The sequence below is a fragment of the Papaver somniferum genome, chromosome 1 (genome assembly GCF_003573695.1).
Source record: "Papaver somniferum cultivar HN1 chromosome 1, ASM357369v1, whole genome shotgun sequence".
In the NCBI taxonomy this organism is placed as follows: domain Eukaryota; kingdom Viridiplantae; phylum Streptophyta; class Magnoliopsida; order Ranunculales; family Papaveraceae; genus Papaver; species Papaver somniferum.
In genome coordinates this window covers 19145369-19159252 of record NC_039358.1, presented here as the reverse complement: position 1 = coordinate 19159252, position 13884 = coordinate 19145369, and the positions used below count along the sequence as shown (strand labels likewise).

General features: G+C 35.6%; 1 protein-coding gene and 1 long non-coding RNA gene across 26 annotated transcripts in view; one reads left to right on the top strand and one right to left on the bottom strand.

Annotated features, from left to right (window-relative positions):
- LOC113280618 (uncharacterized oxidoreductase C663.09c-like) overlaps nucleotides 1–13884 on the bottom strand; it is a 100212-nt gene that overhangs the window by 81244 nt on the left and 5084 nt on the right.
- Nucleotides 440–9687, top strand: LOC113280623. Of its 25 annotated transcripts, XR_003325735.1 has the most exons (15): nucleotides 440–622; nucleotides 825–880; nucleotides 1595–1755; nucleotides 2095–2163; nucleotides 2931–2966; nucleotides 3077–3167; nucleotides 3830–3871; nucleotides 4047–4151; nucleotides 4383–6736; nucleotides 6820–7682; nucleotides 8125–8226; nucleotides 8357–8446; nucleotides 8609–8978; nucleotides 9099–9320; nucleotides 9399–9686. It is a non-coding gene; the product is annotated as an uncharacterized LOC113280623 (long non-coding RNA). The 25 variants fall into 25 exon arrangements; XR_003325733.1 differs by having other exon boundaries at nucleotides 6820–6968; nucleotides 7094–7166; nucleotides 7488–8978; XR_003325728.1 differs by having other exon boundaries at nucleotides 6820–7018; nucleotides 7101–7166; nucleotides 7488–8978.

Here is a 13884-nt window from a genome sequence, read left to right as displayed (position 1 = left end):
TTAGTTAATTATCATTCGGATATCAAAGCTCCATTACCCCCTCACGGTTTTGCCTAAAATTAAAAGAACAATTTTACCGAATTATTCGGATATAAGGTATGGTGATCTTTAATTGAATTTGCTGACTAAGCTTCGGTTTGGAAATATGTTTTCGGGCTAGAAATTATCATGCCTTCTTTGTTTCTACATCTGTGTAACTATAAATTTACATGAAAAGAGACTATATCTAAATTATGTAAACTGATGCATGGGAGGTTGAGCCGGGGCCGTAAGGTCCTAGAGATACCTAGTCAAAGTTATAAAAAGGTGTGAGGTTTATGTCCATGATGACAAAAACTATCAGACGGACGACGTTTAATACATGCCCGATCTTCGCTCCGGATGGAGGAGTCATTAGACTGCTGAAAAGGACTCCCGGCAATGTTAAGTTGGTCTAAGTGGGCGAACCAAATATTGGGCGGGTTTACACCTCCAGCCTCCAGCCGAGCACTAGATTTCTTCTTCTACATACTGATTTCTTTGGTTCTCCGGCACTGCCACCACCACCACCACCACCATTACCACCAGAATCTATACCTTCATCTACTTCTCCTTTTCAGTTGGTCGTGAAGGGATGTGCTAAGTAAGTAGAGATTTTGGTAATAGTAATTGAATTTTGTTAATATTTCAGAAATTAAAACCTAGGGTTCATATATCTGGGGGTTTTTAAATATACTGTTTAAGTTTAATGGTTTTTTTATTCGTTTTTGTTTCGAATTATTGAGTTACTCTTTTTTATGGCTTTGATTTTTTTTGTTTGTGCAATTTTGTTAATGAAATTACAGATCTTTTGTATGGTTCACAGAACTTCAAGAGGAAAATATCGTAGTTCTTCGAAGAGGTATGGATCTCGAAACCCATTGCAGCAATCCCTAAATTATCAGTTTCTTATATGATATCTAGGGTTTCGATTCGTTTTTATTTCGAATCATTGAGTCACTCCTTTGATAAATTAGGGTTCTAATAAGATTGTTGTGATTTAGGGCTTCTTTGAAACCTCTAAAGATAGGATAAAAGTTCTCCCATGAGTAGCACTTCAAATCATGAAATATCATTGAGTCACTCCTTTGATAAATTAGGGTTCTAATCGTTGTGATTTAGGGCTTCTTTGAAACCTCTAAAGATAGGATAAAAGTTCTCCCATGAGCAGCACTTCAAATCATGAAATATATGTATCAGTTTGATCCTTGGTTGAGGTGCATTGACATGAAGGCAGTCTCATGTACGCTACCCAGGAAATCCTAATTCAACTGACTGCTCCAGCTACTGTTTTAAGCTAAATTTTATGTTAGAAGCTTGATTGGCAGTGCATGCCGCAATTTGAAGTGCTACAATTTCTCTAACATCTTAGCTAGGCAGTTAATGTTGGGATTAGAGCTATAGCTTCTAACTCGGTAGAACTCTAATTGGTCACATGGTTTGTGTTCTTCTTTAGATTAGGTTGATCTTATTACGCTGTGGTTCACTAATAAATTGCGAAACTAAGCTCATTAACTTACTACTTTTTCATCCGGTATCTTATTTATAACTTTTGTGATTTGTGTTGTTCATATAGAGAGAACTACTACCAAGAAGAACAAAAGGTGTACCAAAAATAAGAGGTACCGGAAGCATCCGAGAGAACTCGGGTTATAGTCAGAAGATTAATCTCAGTCTTTGAAAAAAATGGGTTGACGACGATATCAATACTAACAGAACTCGGGTTATATTCAAAAGGTATTCATTCGCCCAACTCAAGTAAGAAAAATTTCTATGAACTGATATTTTGAATTTCGCTTTGTGCGCTGTCAACTTTCTTGCCGTTTTTTTTTTTGAATTGTGGCATCTCAATCCGTTCTGTGCCCTTTCTGTACTGCATTTCTCTAAACTTGGGTCAAAAGTCATTGCATAAAATCTCTTCATACTATAACCCTAATGGAGAAAGTGTTATAGGTGATTTTTAGCCCTAATTCATTGTTACTTTCTAATTCATCAAAATATGAATCTTAATTTACTGTGTTACATCCAAAATCACCGATTGATTGTCACATGTTTTTTTTTTTTTTTGCAATACAGTGAGTGGTGAAGTTGATACCTTGAAAGTGGCTACAGACGAAGAAAATGGTGTTATTATGGGAGCTTCAGGTCTGTTGAAACTAGAAAAACTTGATCAGGTTGGGTTGTTGTTAAGCATGACATTGTTATCTCTGATTGGACCCCAAAATTTCTATTTTATTGAAAATGTTTGGTCTTAGGTTACTTGAAGTTGGTCGTTTAACATGTTATCTCTGATTGGACCCCCCAAATTTCTATTTTATTGAAAATGCTTGGTTTTAGGTTACTTGCAGTTGGTCGTTTAACATGTTGATGCTTGAAACCTTGCTTTCGTGTCTATGTATAAACTACTAGCTGCAAGTCTGGCTTATTGATGCGAAACTTTGAGTTTTCTCACTTTTCTGAATCTGAGTGATCGATATTCTTATAATAATACCGAGGAAAGGAAAGAGCAAAACAAACAGAACTACATGCCCCATGCAAAAAGAGCTCAGGTAGAAATACCAACATCTCAAGCACTTCGGATAAAGTTTTTCCTCCCAACAAACCACAATGTTACTGTTGGTTGAGAGTTATATTTGGGACAGTAGACATTTCTTTGTATTATGAAAGCATACGTGGATCCAATACATTAATTTAGATGTATCCATATATACAATTAGGGGTCTGTAAATTCTGTGTTATGAGAGACTCTTCTACTACTTTATATATTACATATGATTTGTAGCCAGATCGGAAAATGGGAGACTCTTCTATTAGTTTATATATATTCACATGGTTAACCTTGCGCAAATAGATAAAGAAAAATGAATTGTGCATGCATTGTTGCTGAAGTCAATTTTTCCCTTCTAAAACAGACATAAACAAAGGGCATATGGATCACATTATCAGAGGTAAGCGTATGCAGTTGTTTCCCTATAGGATATTGAGTGATCGTAATTCAGTCGAGTCCAGCTTTTGCTTTGGTCTGTACTTATCTCTTCATGCATCATAACGGCTGCAGATATGAGCAGGATGAAGGATCTAATGGGACACTTATTCATGATTACTCTTATGAAGACAAAGATGCATGGGATGAGGACCCAGAGCCTATGGTAAGGTTTTCTTCTTTAATGTTTTTTTTTTCTTTCAAAATGTTCAACTAGAAATGAGGTTCGAGACCAATATGCGTAATCTATATATATATATATATTATAAGAAAACGTTGCCTCTGTGTCGACACAGATCCACTGTCCAAAAGTGGTGGGACAAATCCGGGCGTCCACAGACATCTCTGCGGCCGACATTCATCGATCCGCGGGATATAACTACATTCTGACCGTCTATTCTTGACATTAGCCGCACCTTCGTTTTTCTCTGGGATGCTAACAGTAGAAGAATGCTATTCCATTCTTTTCTGACCGTCCATTCTTTACGCTAGCCACACCTTCGTTTTTCTCTGGGTTGCTAACAGTAGAAGACTGCTATTCCATTCTTCTCCGCAACCCAAAGAAACTAATTAGTATTTCTTTGAATCTAACTGATTCGTTGACCAAACAGCTCTTTTCTTCTCTTTTATTGCATGATGTCCAGAAGTTAACTTTCGATAGTACAGGGGATGCAATTGTTATCGACATTTAAATGGTTTTTCTAGCGGTTTTATGCTTTTCAGTAGCCTCACGGCTCCCTTGAGGGGTTTTGTTTCTCCTATTTTTATGTGAATTAGTCTTCTTGATTTGATTGGTTTTAAATAATAGATAACTATTTTTTGTTGCAGAAAATTTGGAAGGCAGGGTTGTATCAGAAGGAAAAGAAGAAGGTTAAAACCCTAGAATTTTTTATTTGTAAGGTTCTTTTAGGTTTGAATTCGATGTAAACGAAGATTGGAATCTTAACTTTATGCCCAGTCTTTGTATCAGGGAATGCAACTTACTGATGGGATCAGGGGTATGCCAATGTCCAATAAATACTGAATTCTGCTTTTCATTATGTAGGAAGAGTTGGTCAATTATGTGCATCACAAGGAACAGCAACAACACTGCACCATTGCGGTTTTAGGCCAACATGGGTTGCACAACCAAAGTAGCAAAATCTAAAAGGTTAATATCAAAACTTAATTTTGATTCTCTTATTATTTGATTCTATTACTTTTCGGTTCTCTTCTTTATCTGAACATAAGCTATTAATTTATAGAAAATGTGAGGGTTACTATTGTGTTTGAAATCCGTGCATATTTGCATTATTGTTGTATCAAATGAACTCCAATCAGTTTTAAATGCGAAATTGTATACATTTGTTCGATAAATTCTTACTTGTCAAGAGGCTTGCAGATTACCAAGATGTAGGTGGTGATGAGTGACGCAGCTGGATATAATGGCATGGCACCAGTTACATGGATATGATCTTGATGAGTATGGACCGGATAAGATATGGTTAGATTTACCGTCTTGGGTTTCAATACTCAATCACTTTAGTTGCCAAGGGTCACGATAAGCAACCATTGATTAACCGAGGTCTCTTTTTCCATATTCTCCTCCACCACCACCATCTACACCTGCATTTGTGGCTGTAATTGCAACTCTAACATAACTCTTCTTACATTTGATTTGTGCTAAATTAGTTTATTTTGTGTTTTAGTAGATCTAATCAGTAGATTCGTGATCTCAGGCAATTGCTGCTGTGAACTGAAAACAAACGAAACGAGTTCTGCAGGTGAATTTTCATCGTATGGGTGCTTTGTTGTTATTGTTTCTTCTTGGTAAGCAATGCTAATTCAAATAAGACCAGATGGGATAACCACATATATACTAATTATTGTAGCAATTGATCATGTAAAGGAATACTAATTAGGGGTTCTTCGGTTGATGGGGTATTCTATTAATGTTATGAATGTTATGAATGCTGATGTTCATGATTTGTTTAATGTAATTTGCAACCATAAAAGATAAAAGTAGACGACATATTTGTTTCTGCTCGCTCGGTGTTGTTGTATGTTTATGCTGGTAAGTTTCCGAGTTTTGGAGACAATGTTTTATTCTATATAGAATGTTATGTGATTGGTTTACTCATTTGAAAGTGTTGTGATTTTTCTGCAGGTCCTGCTTGCTCAGTGATGTCCTTTTTTAGTAAACAGCTGTAATGAGATATCTATGTGGTTTCTCTTTTCGAAATGTTTATATAGGGTCAGTTAACATTCATTACAGTATCTGAAAACATATTACGTCACAAAACTTGCTCACAGCCGAATATAACTGAATTTAATGCAAATGAGTTTAGGCCAAGCATGATAACGTGATGGTCCGAAGATAGTGTGAATAACCAAAACATTATGTGTGGTATCAGCAAATGGCATTTTACAATAGATGCATTTACTATACCCAGACAACAGCTTCTTTCACCCTGATATGAGGCGTCGCGTTGTATTCGCTTTCTTAGCTCAAATGGCAGAGCACAAGGTTTTCACCATGTAGTTGTGGGTTCGTCTCCCTCAGATTACACATGGTTTGCCGTCTTAAGGCAGACATAGATCACTAAGTGAAAGCTACGGCTAAAATAAAAAAAAAAATCCTGAAACAGGCAGTCTGCGGCGGGACAGCTATGTGGTTTCCTAAACAGGGCAGTTTTGTGAATAGGTGCGAGGAGTTCAGAGATCAAGATTTAATTTTCGTTTGTTCAGGTTTGGTTTCGTATATCTTAGAGAAATCAGGAAATATACTTTGAGGTTTAGCACTTTTTACTAGAAATAGAGAAGTTAAGATTTAACTTTCGTCCTGCATGAATTTTGCGGGTCTCAGTTCCTTAGATTGATATAGCTCTGTCATGTGGGATGTATCTCAAAACTGTAGGTTTACCATAGGAATGACAAAGTTGGTGTGTCTGGATTTGATGTTTCAGTTCCGTCCTATGAAAATTCTTTGTATTATTCACCTGATTCACTACCATAGTTTGATGTTGCAGAGCTAATACTGTGGTGATTAATTTCACTCTTTAAAAGACGACCTTGAATGTAATTCAAAGAGCTGCATCCAGTAAGTAAGCAAAAAATTGTTTTTATTGATGGTCATTCACTGTCATAGATTCCCAGGTTGATAAGTAAGTGTATGTGGTTGAGCTATGTGTATATTTTACTACCGATGCATCCCGTGTTCTGCTAAGGAGGCTCCATTGTGATTACCAAGCAATTCAACTAGCCAGGATTGAGGTTGCAAGGTAGGACTTGCATCATAGCAGGCATTTCTCTTCAATGATAGGAGGTGTGTTTTATGTTTTGTGCTTTATTTTTATTTTTTATTACGTTGGTCTTTTATAGGCGTTCCTAATGAGCCACAACACTATCAGAATGTATAACTACAGAGGGAGAAATGCCGCCCCTGACTGAACTTGGTTAGCATTTGTACATCTAAGGTTCACTGCATTGTAAAGCATATCCTGTGAGATGTATTATTGCTAAACCAATTCGAGCTAGGAAAACCAATACTACTATTCCAGTTTGTTATTGCTGCTTGGGTAGCTTCAAGTAAAGGTAAAAACAGTCATGTGTTTTTTTTTTGTATGTGGTGGCCATGGATGGAGGATCTTGATTCCTGAAGATGATGGCATAAGATGAATGTTGGACATATAGTCTTATGAAAGGTGACTCTTAATGAGGTTTGATGCTATTGAGGATTTAGCCTGCGCAATTGAGGTATATATATCACATCTCTTAGAAAATTAAGGGGAATCATTTTTTGGTGTTGTCAATATGACTTGATTTGTGCTTTTGTATAGCGGAGATAATGAAGTCGTTGAGAATATCAGTAAACAAACCAAAAAGGTAGGATATATTTTCCTATTCATATAAGCACACGGCAGAAGTCAAGGGGTTATGTTAAAAGACATGGAAGAAATTCGAATAATGCATTCGGTGGTCATGGAAGGTAGAATAACACAGTCCGATAGTTACGTTCCTGCTTTTACTCATGGGAAAGTAAGTAATCACATTTCTTTTTTCTTAGGAGTTTCCAAAATAAAATAACAATTTTTTTTTTAATTTTATTGCTAGATAATAGTAACCTTTAGCAGCTCAATGTGGTTCTTGCTCAAGGAGCAGATCGAATTAAAATAGATGCAGCGTGGTAAGCCAAAACAATTACAAACCATGAACAAAGTTATGCTGCCCTTATTCTGAAGAATCCGGTATTAGAATTTATATAATTTGGCATTAACTCTTGCCCAATATGGAGCCCAATATGGAAAGAGTAATTCGTATATGTGATTTTTTCATTGTTAATCAAAATTCCAAAATTATTAACGTGCAAGTGAATATTTGCTATCATGTTTTAACTTTTTTATATGCTTCAATTGATGCATAAGCAGTTCTTGACAGGGTTACTTGAAGTTAACTTGAAATTGTAAACTCCATTCGCCTATTATTGATGCATGGGTGAAATTTGCAGGAGCATTCCATAAGCTATAGCATTAAAGTGGAAGCATGGAGCATGTGCAGCATTGCTAAACCCCTTCGTTGGCTGAGCCTTTGGTCTGGCCTTCTCCATTGAAGTTTATCAGTAAGCTGAATCTAGATGCTAAAGTCCTGTTAGAAGGGGAACTTATCCCCACCAGCTAATGATACTGGCAGCAATGTCTCTGAGGTGAGTTTTTCCTCTTTCCCTTTATGTTAATTTTGAACTTAAATGATAAACCTTCCATTGACAGTATACGCGTCTATATTTGATTCTTTTACAGCATCGACAATATAAAAAATACAGACGAACTGTTGCCGTTCTTTTGCAGCATCGAAAAATAGAAGTACCGACAAATTCCATAGATGATTTTATTAACGTCACCAATACTGGAGACTGTCTTAATTTTTCTTAACCAGAAATAATAAATTTTGGACATACGGGTGAAAAAATCATGTTGTTGTGGAGTAGTTAGGAGCTTAATGTCTGAAAAATTAAATATCATTGTTCATCTTCAGCCTGACGTGTCAGCATTACCCAAACTGGATAAATGCTATTCTCAAAATTTCAACTGTTTGACAATTCAATTAAATTATCTCCTGCTTCACTTTATAAATTCAATTTTTTGTAGTGTGATATGGGTGTACATCGAGAGAAGTCCAAGTTATTCGGTTTGTTTCAGGGGAACTTGATAGGATGAGTTGTTCTTGAATTTTGTGATGGAGGTCTGTCGGTAAGATTTCTATATCACTTCACAGCATCAGCAACGGAACTTAAGTCACAGCTTCAATGATGGAGGCTGTTTAAGCTATTCCAGGATACTCTTCTTTGCTTTAATCTAATTATGCTTCTGCCTATTACAGATGAGTTATATTAACAGTAGTTCATGCAACTCTATGCCACTTTTGAGGATGATAGAACCTGTGCAGATTTTTTCACTTCTTTTCCCTGCGGTACTGTAAGCATGAATTTGGTTAAGGATTTGTGACACATTTAATCTATGACATCAGAAGGACAGGCTTTGGTTTGTCTATGTAATACTGATTTTCTTATCCCACCAGGTTAAGGTTTCAGAGCAGCATTTTCCCCCTTAATTTCTTTTACAATATTAATAGGTCCATTTATGACAAGCTAAAATGTGGAAGAGTCCTAGGGCAGTTATGACAAGCTAAAATGCATTATCAAGCAGATGCGGAAGTGCAAGGCATTTTTCATCGCTCATGCCCCATGCAGCCTTCCAGATCACAAACGTTCTATGGCAGCTAAAATAAAGTGATCAAGTGAGAAGTAAGAGAGAATCGAAAGTCTGCATTGGAGGTAAACTTTCTACAAGATGATAAGTGGGAATAAAGTAAAAGTGACAGAGGAAGTTGTGCCGGTAATAACTGGATCAGCAGAAGCTCCATCAGATTCGAATGATCCTATGTGGCGGTACTAGAGCGAGCTAAGAGGCGGAGTCAGATTACTGAGGAGATAGAGCACAAGGTGGGCATAGTAATTATAAAAATTCAAGTTCGATTTTATATTAGAATATTTTTTTTGGATTTGATAGATGAGATAAAGCTTCTTATGCTATTTGAATTTGTTGTATATTTGAGCGTATAGAGATTTAAAGATTCAATCATAGATGTGGGCGAGGAATGCGATTGGGATTGTGCGGGGAACGAATATTTATCATGGATTTGACTGTATTTTAGCTAATATCTTGGAGAGTCTTGAGAAAGACATCAATGATTCTAATTTGTTGTCAGTTGGATGTTTTTGTATGTTATGTACACGTCTATGGTATCATCCGGTTCAACAACACTTTCGTTTGCATATTTCGTGGTGAATATTCTTATACCCTTTCTCATTGTCAATACTGTAACATAATGGACACTAAAATTTAACTCGGCTGATTTGCAGATGTAGTTTTTAGGACGGGTTCACTCTCCAATTTCTGATAAAGCGTTCACTCTAAACTTTATTCATAAAGTTTTTAAGAATTTCAAAGTGCATGTGTTGGTTGTATCTCATTGGCATGTAAAAGAGCTGGCTCCTTGGCCTTGCCATTCAGGTGTTACAAGTTCTTTTGGTAGTTGTATGACTAAATTAGCTTTCAAGTTATAGAGGAACTCAAGGGACATGTAAGAAATATAAGGTCATTCATTGCATTAACATTTACTCGGTAATCAATGCTTTTGTATGCTGCATCAGTTAGCACCTAATTCATTAATTCTTCTATTTTTTATGTTTGCTTTCTTCTTTTGCCGCATTGTACATAGTACGTATTTCGAAAAAGTTCATTACACTCGCTATATGACTGGCTATCTCAAAAATCGGTGTTGGTACATGTTGGTCACTTCGCATGCTTTTAGAACTTACCTAGGTATTGTTCTACACCTTAGATTTTTAATTCAATGTTATTTTCTATGTCTCTCGATTTCACGCATTACTGGGTGATTTTATATTATAGATAAAGGATTTGACTCATTAGAAGCTATCAGCGGTAGCTCTTTGAGAGGGAAGGTGGTCTACTAACCTGTAAATCACGGTGATATTATTCATCATCGTGAATTGATTCATTAATTGAATAACGTTTTACCAATCGAGAACCCAGAACAGATAGACCAAGAGAGAGACAACTCTCGCAGAACCCATTTCTGAGAACTACGTTGTTAATGGAAAGCCCCAAAGAGCCTAGAGTGTCACTCAACCCAGTGATATATGATTACCGATGCATTTGAGTCTCCAGTATTACATCATTCATTGCTCATGGTTTCTGAGTAAGACGAGCTCATGTAGAGTTTATATTCTTTGTCCTCTTTTCCATAAAATTTATAAAGGTAATACATTTTAGGAAATCCATTTAGAATTTTGCCAAATCTATCTGAGGATTGCTTTTTTTATCAGGGAATAATATCATGACCTATTGCAACATCTGGGCAAGTCTATATTGTTGGTTATAGCATTCCCCAAGTCGAGAGGAAAAACAGGAAAAACATTGGCGAAGGAAACACTGGGGTGGATAAGAGGTTGCAGAATTTATATAGAAGCTTAGCACATTAGTTGTGGTATTCAACATTTCTTCAATGCAGTTGAGACACGTGTTTAAAATTTTCGTTGGTTACCATTGCGTCTGCCTTGGCAGGTGCTTATTTCACAGGTGCTTATTTCACACTTATTTCACAGGTGTTTAAAATTTTCATTGGTTACCATTGCGTCTGCCAATTATTCGATGTGATTGTTCAGTTTTACTTGCAGGTGCTTAATTCACACTAATTATTTTTCGTTCTCTTACTTGGTTTCCACAACTAAAATTTATAGCTGCTCTACTGTTTCTTTTCACCTGTCGTGCGCTTTGTTGTGTTTTTGCATTTCAATTAGTGTTATGCACTTGGAAAAGTAAGAGAAAGCAAAAGTAATTTGATGTATTTGTCTGAAAATCTTACATGCACGCTAATATAATTTATTGATTTTATTTTGCAGGTGCTTTGTTGTACCAATGTTTTAATCATTATTATGTTCACCGTTGCAAGTTTTTCTTCCTTTTTGGATGGTGACAGACTGAAGGGTTGATGGTTTGCTGATGGATTAACCTAAGATGGGAAAATAATCAACATCACGAGCTAATGCTAGAGTTATTCCAATCCATATGTCTTCCAGTTCATCACCAGTGGATCAATAAAGTATAGAATTATAATATGATCACAGGTTACGTGCTTTATGACATGCGTTTGTGCATGAATCTGCCATTTATTCGTGATGAATATCTAGGCATCGCGGATAAATTCAGATCTTGCAAACAATTGGAAAAGAGAAAGGTTCCTCGACAATCTCATCGGAGTGAACTACTTCCCGGGATACTCACCTAGGTATGGTTAGTCTCCTAATAAACTTTGATTTATGCGACTCTTAGCCATCGTTGGTGGAACCATGTTATTCTAGAAACTATGGCGTGGTGTGATCGATGGTGCTTCAGAATCTCCAGAGCATTCAGTGATAGATTGAAATTATTAGGATTTAATCTTTTTTTTTTTGAGTGTCTATGTTATATTTCTAGAATATTTCTGTTTGATCTTTCATTTAGTATTTTGGACATTGATTATTTTATTATTTTCTATTCTGATTTGGTATTTCATATTTTACGGATGCATTATTTTATAGGTATTAGTTATTTTCGTGGTGGCTTTAAATGTGGCTTGGATTCTCAGGAGAAGATTTTTCTCAGACATATTCATCGAGGTAATACTTACTGTCATTATTAGAAAACGTCTAGAACAAAGGCACAAAACTAAAATAGCTGGGGAGGAGCTAAGAATCTATGGTGCAATTTAACTAAATACACTACTAACTATCAGCTATAACTAGAGGATATGCAAACCAACGATCTTCATTTGGCCTACACTTGAGCCAACAATTTTTGACAGTGGAATGAAATAGGAGATTTTGGCTCCTGACTATACTAAACGTCGCTATACTGAACATCGCTTATTGCTATTATATGAGGACACACTGCATAAAATTTGAAATATGATTTAAACCTTCTAATCTTATGTTAATTTTCATCCTTTATTTTGGGTAAAATCATCAAGAAGCTTAGAAGATATTCTCCCTAATGCTTGCAAGAGTTGGGATATCATACTAATTTCACTTTGTCCAACATTTTTTTTTCTTTAGTAAATACTAAAGCATGTCCGTCATTGATAATATTGGTAGGTTCTGGATTTTAAGAGCCTAAAAAACAACTAACATGCAAAAAAAGAAAAGAAAAAGGGAGGCAATTTTGTTTGAGACTAGAATAATCAAACCTGCACGGAAATTCTTCATGATTTCTTCACTCTTTTCACTAAAAATAGATCTGATGCGGTCCTTCTTTCTCGATTTAAACAAATTTCATTGTTTTGTTTTCTCCTCGCATCATTGAAATTTATAAACATCTTACTATAATTAAATCGGTTCACTTCCTGAAGCTGGATACTAAATTACTAATAATCAGTATGGAAAATAAATCAATAATCGACCTCTTTATAATATAAAAAAACTCATCTCGGAAAGTTGAATCAATTATTCAGGTTTTCAATCGTTGATTATGGATTTTATAATGTTAAATTACTAATAATCAATATCTCATTTTGTTTGTTTTCCGATTATTTCAAAACAAAATAAAGGTTTACCTATTTATGGATTTTTTTTTGGTACTGGAAAATGGTTAAAAGAGCAGATGACGGCTTGAAAACCTCAATATTTCGTAAATTACAATCTCTAAACAGTAACACCAATCTCTGTACGTGTTAAGGACACCAATTTCTATGAATCGATAATCTAACAACTAAGAGGTGTGACCTTATTCATGCTCTCATGCAATCAACCGTGTCATAGCATGACACGTTGTGGTTTTCGATCAGAGGTTGATACGTCATCCCTTTATATAATGTTTTCATGCATGGTTTACCTTACCAAATTTTTTTGTTAGGCTTGACCTATCTCTTCGCATTGAGATCCATGAAGCTAATGGAGCAGCACGAGTCTATCAGATTCTCCGAACTTCTAAATTCCTAACAATTCCAGTTCATATGTTAGTCAAATAAGCAGAGCCAATGGCTATGAGTCTGGCCTCCTCCACATCAAGATGGTAACTTTACTGAGTTAAATTTTTTGGTTTATAAGTTTTGGAGAACCCATAATTTGAGATTTAAAAATTAGTGATTCGAGATAAATCTGAAGAATTATATCAACGGATGGACAAGAAATGAATACGAGATATAAACATATAAATCAACATTAAATCAAGATTACGTTGGGTAACAAGCTGACAACTGTAATAAAGGAGTACAAGAAAAACAAAGGAAAAAAAATTCTTCTATCACCAGCTTCCCTTAAGATGAAGTAATGTAGGCATTGGCATTTAACTTTATATATTCAAATCTAATTAAGAGAGAACACAACCTCCTTGATGAAGATATCAGCAATTGTTGATCAAATAGAAAGGTAAGTGGCCTGATGAGAATCTCAATGAAGCAGAAGCTAAGCGTTATTACTAGATGCATGAAATGGTCCAAGTTATTCTCAGTTATATATGATGATCTTTATCATGCTTTTTTTTTGTATGAGTTCTTGATATATCCAACTAGATAGCGATGTTCTTAAGACATATCAATCCTTCTGGGAGAAATTCAAAGTCACTCTATAATACAACGTCTTTACAAATGAAAATCTTTACAATTTGCCAAAGACTGATGAAGTTATGTTTATACTACGAGGATACTTGTCTCGATTTCAAGCTCCTACTAATATTTTTCGTTACAACTTAATGGTGGATGTAGGTTCACCTAGATTTCTGAGTGTTGTCTTGCCCACCTTCTCTTATATGATGTTTTGTTGAGTTAGATTAGCAACCTGAAATGAAAAA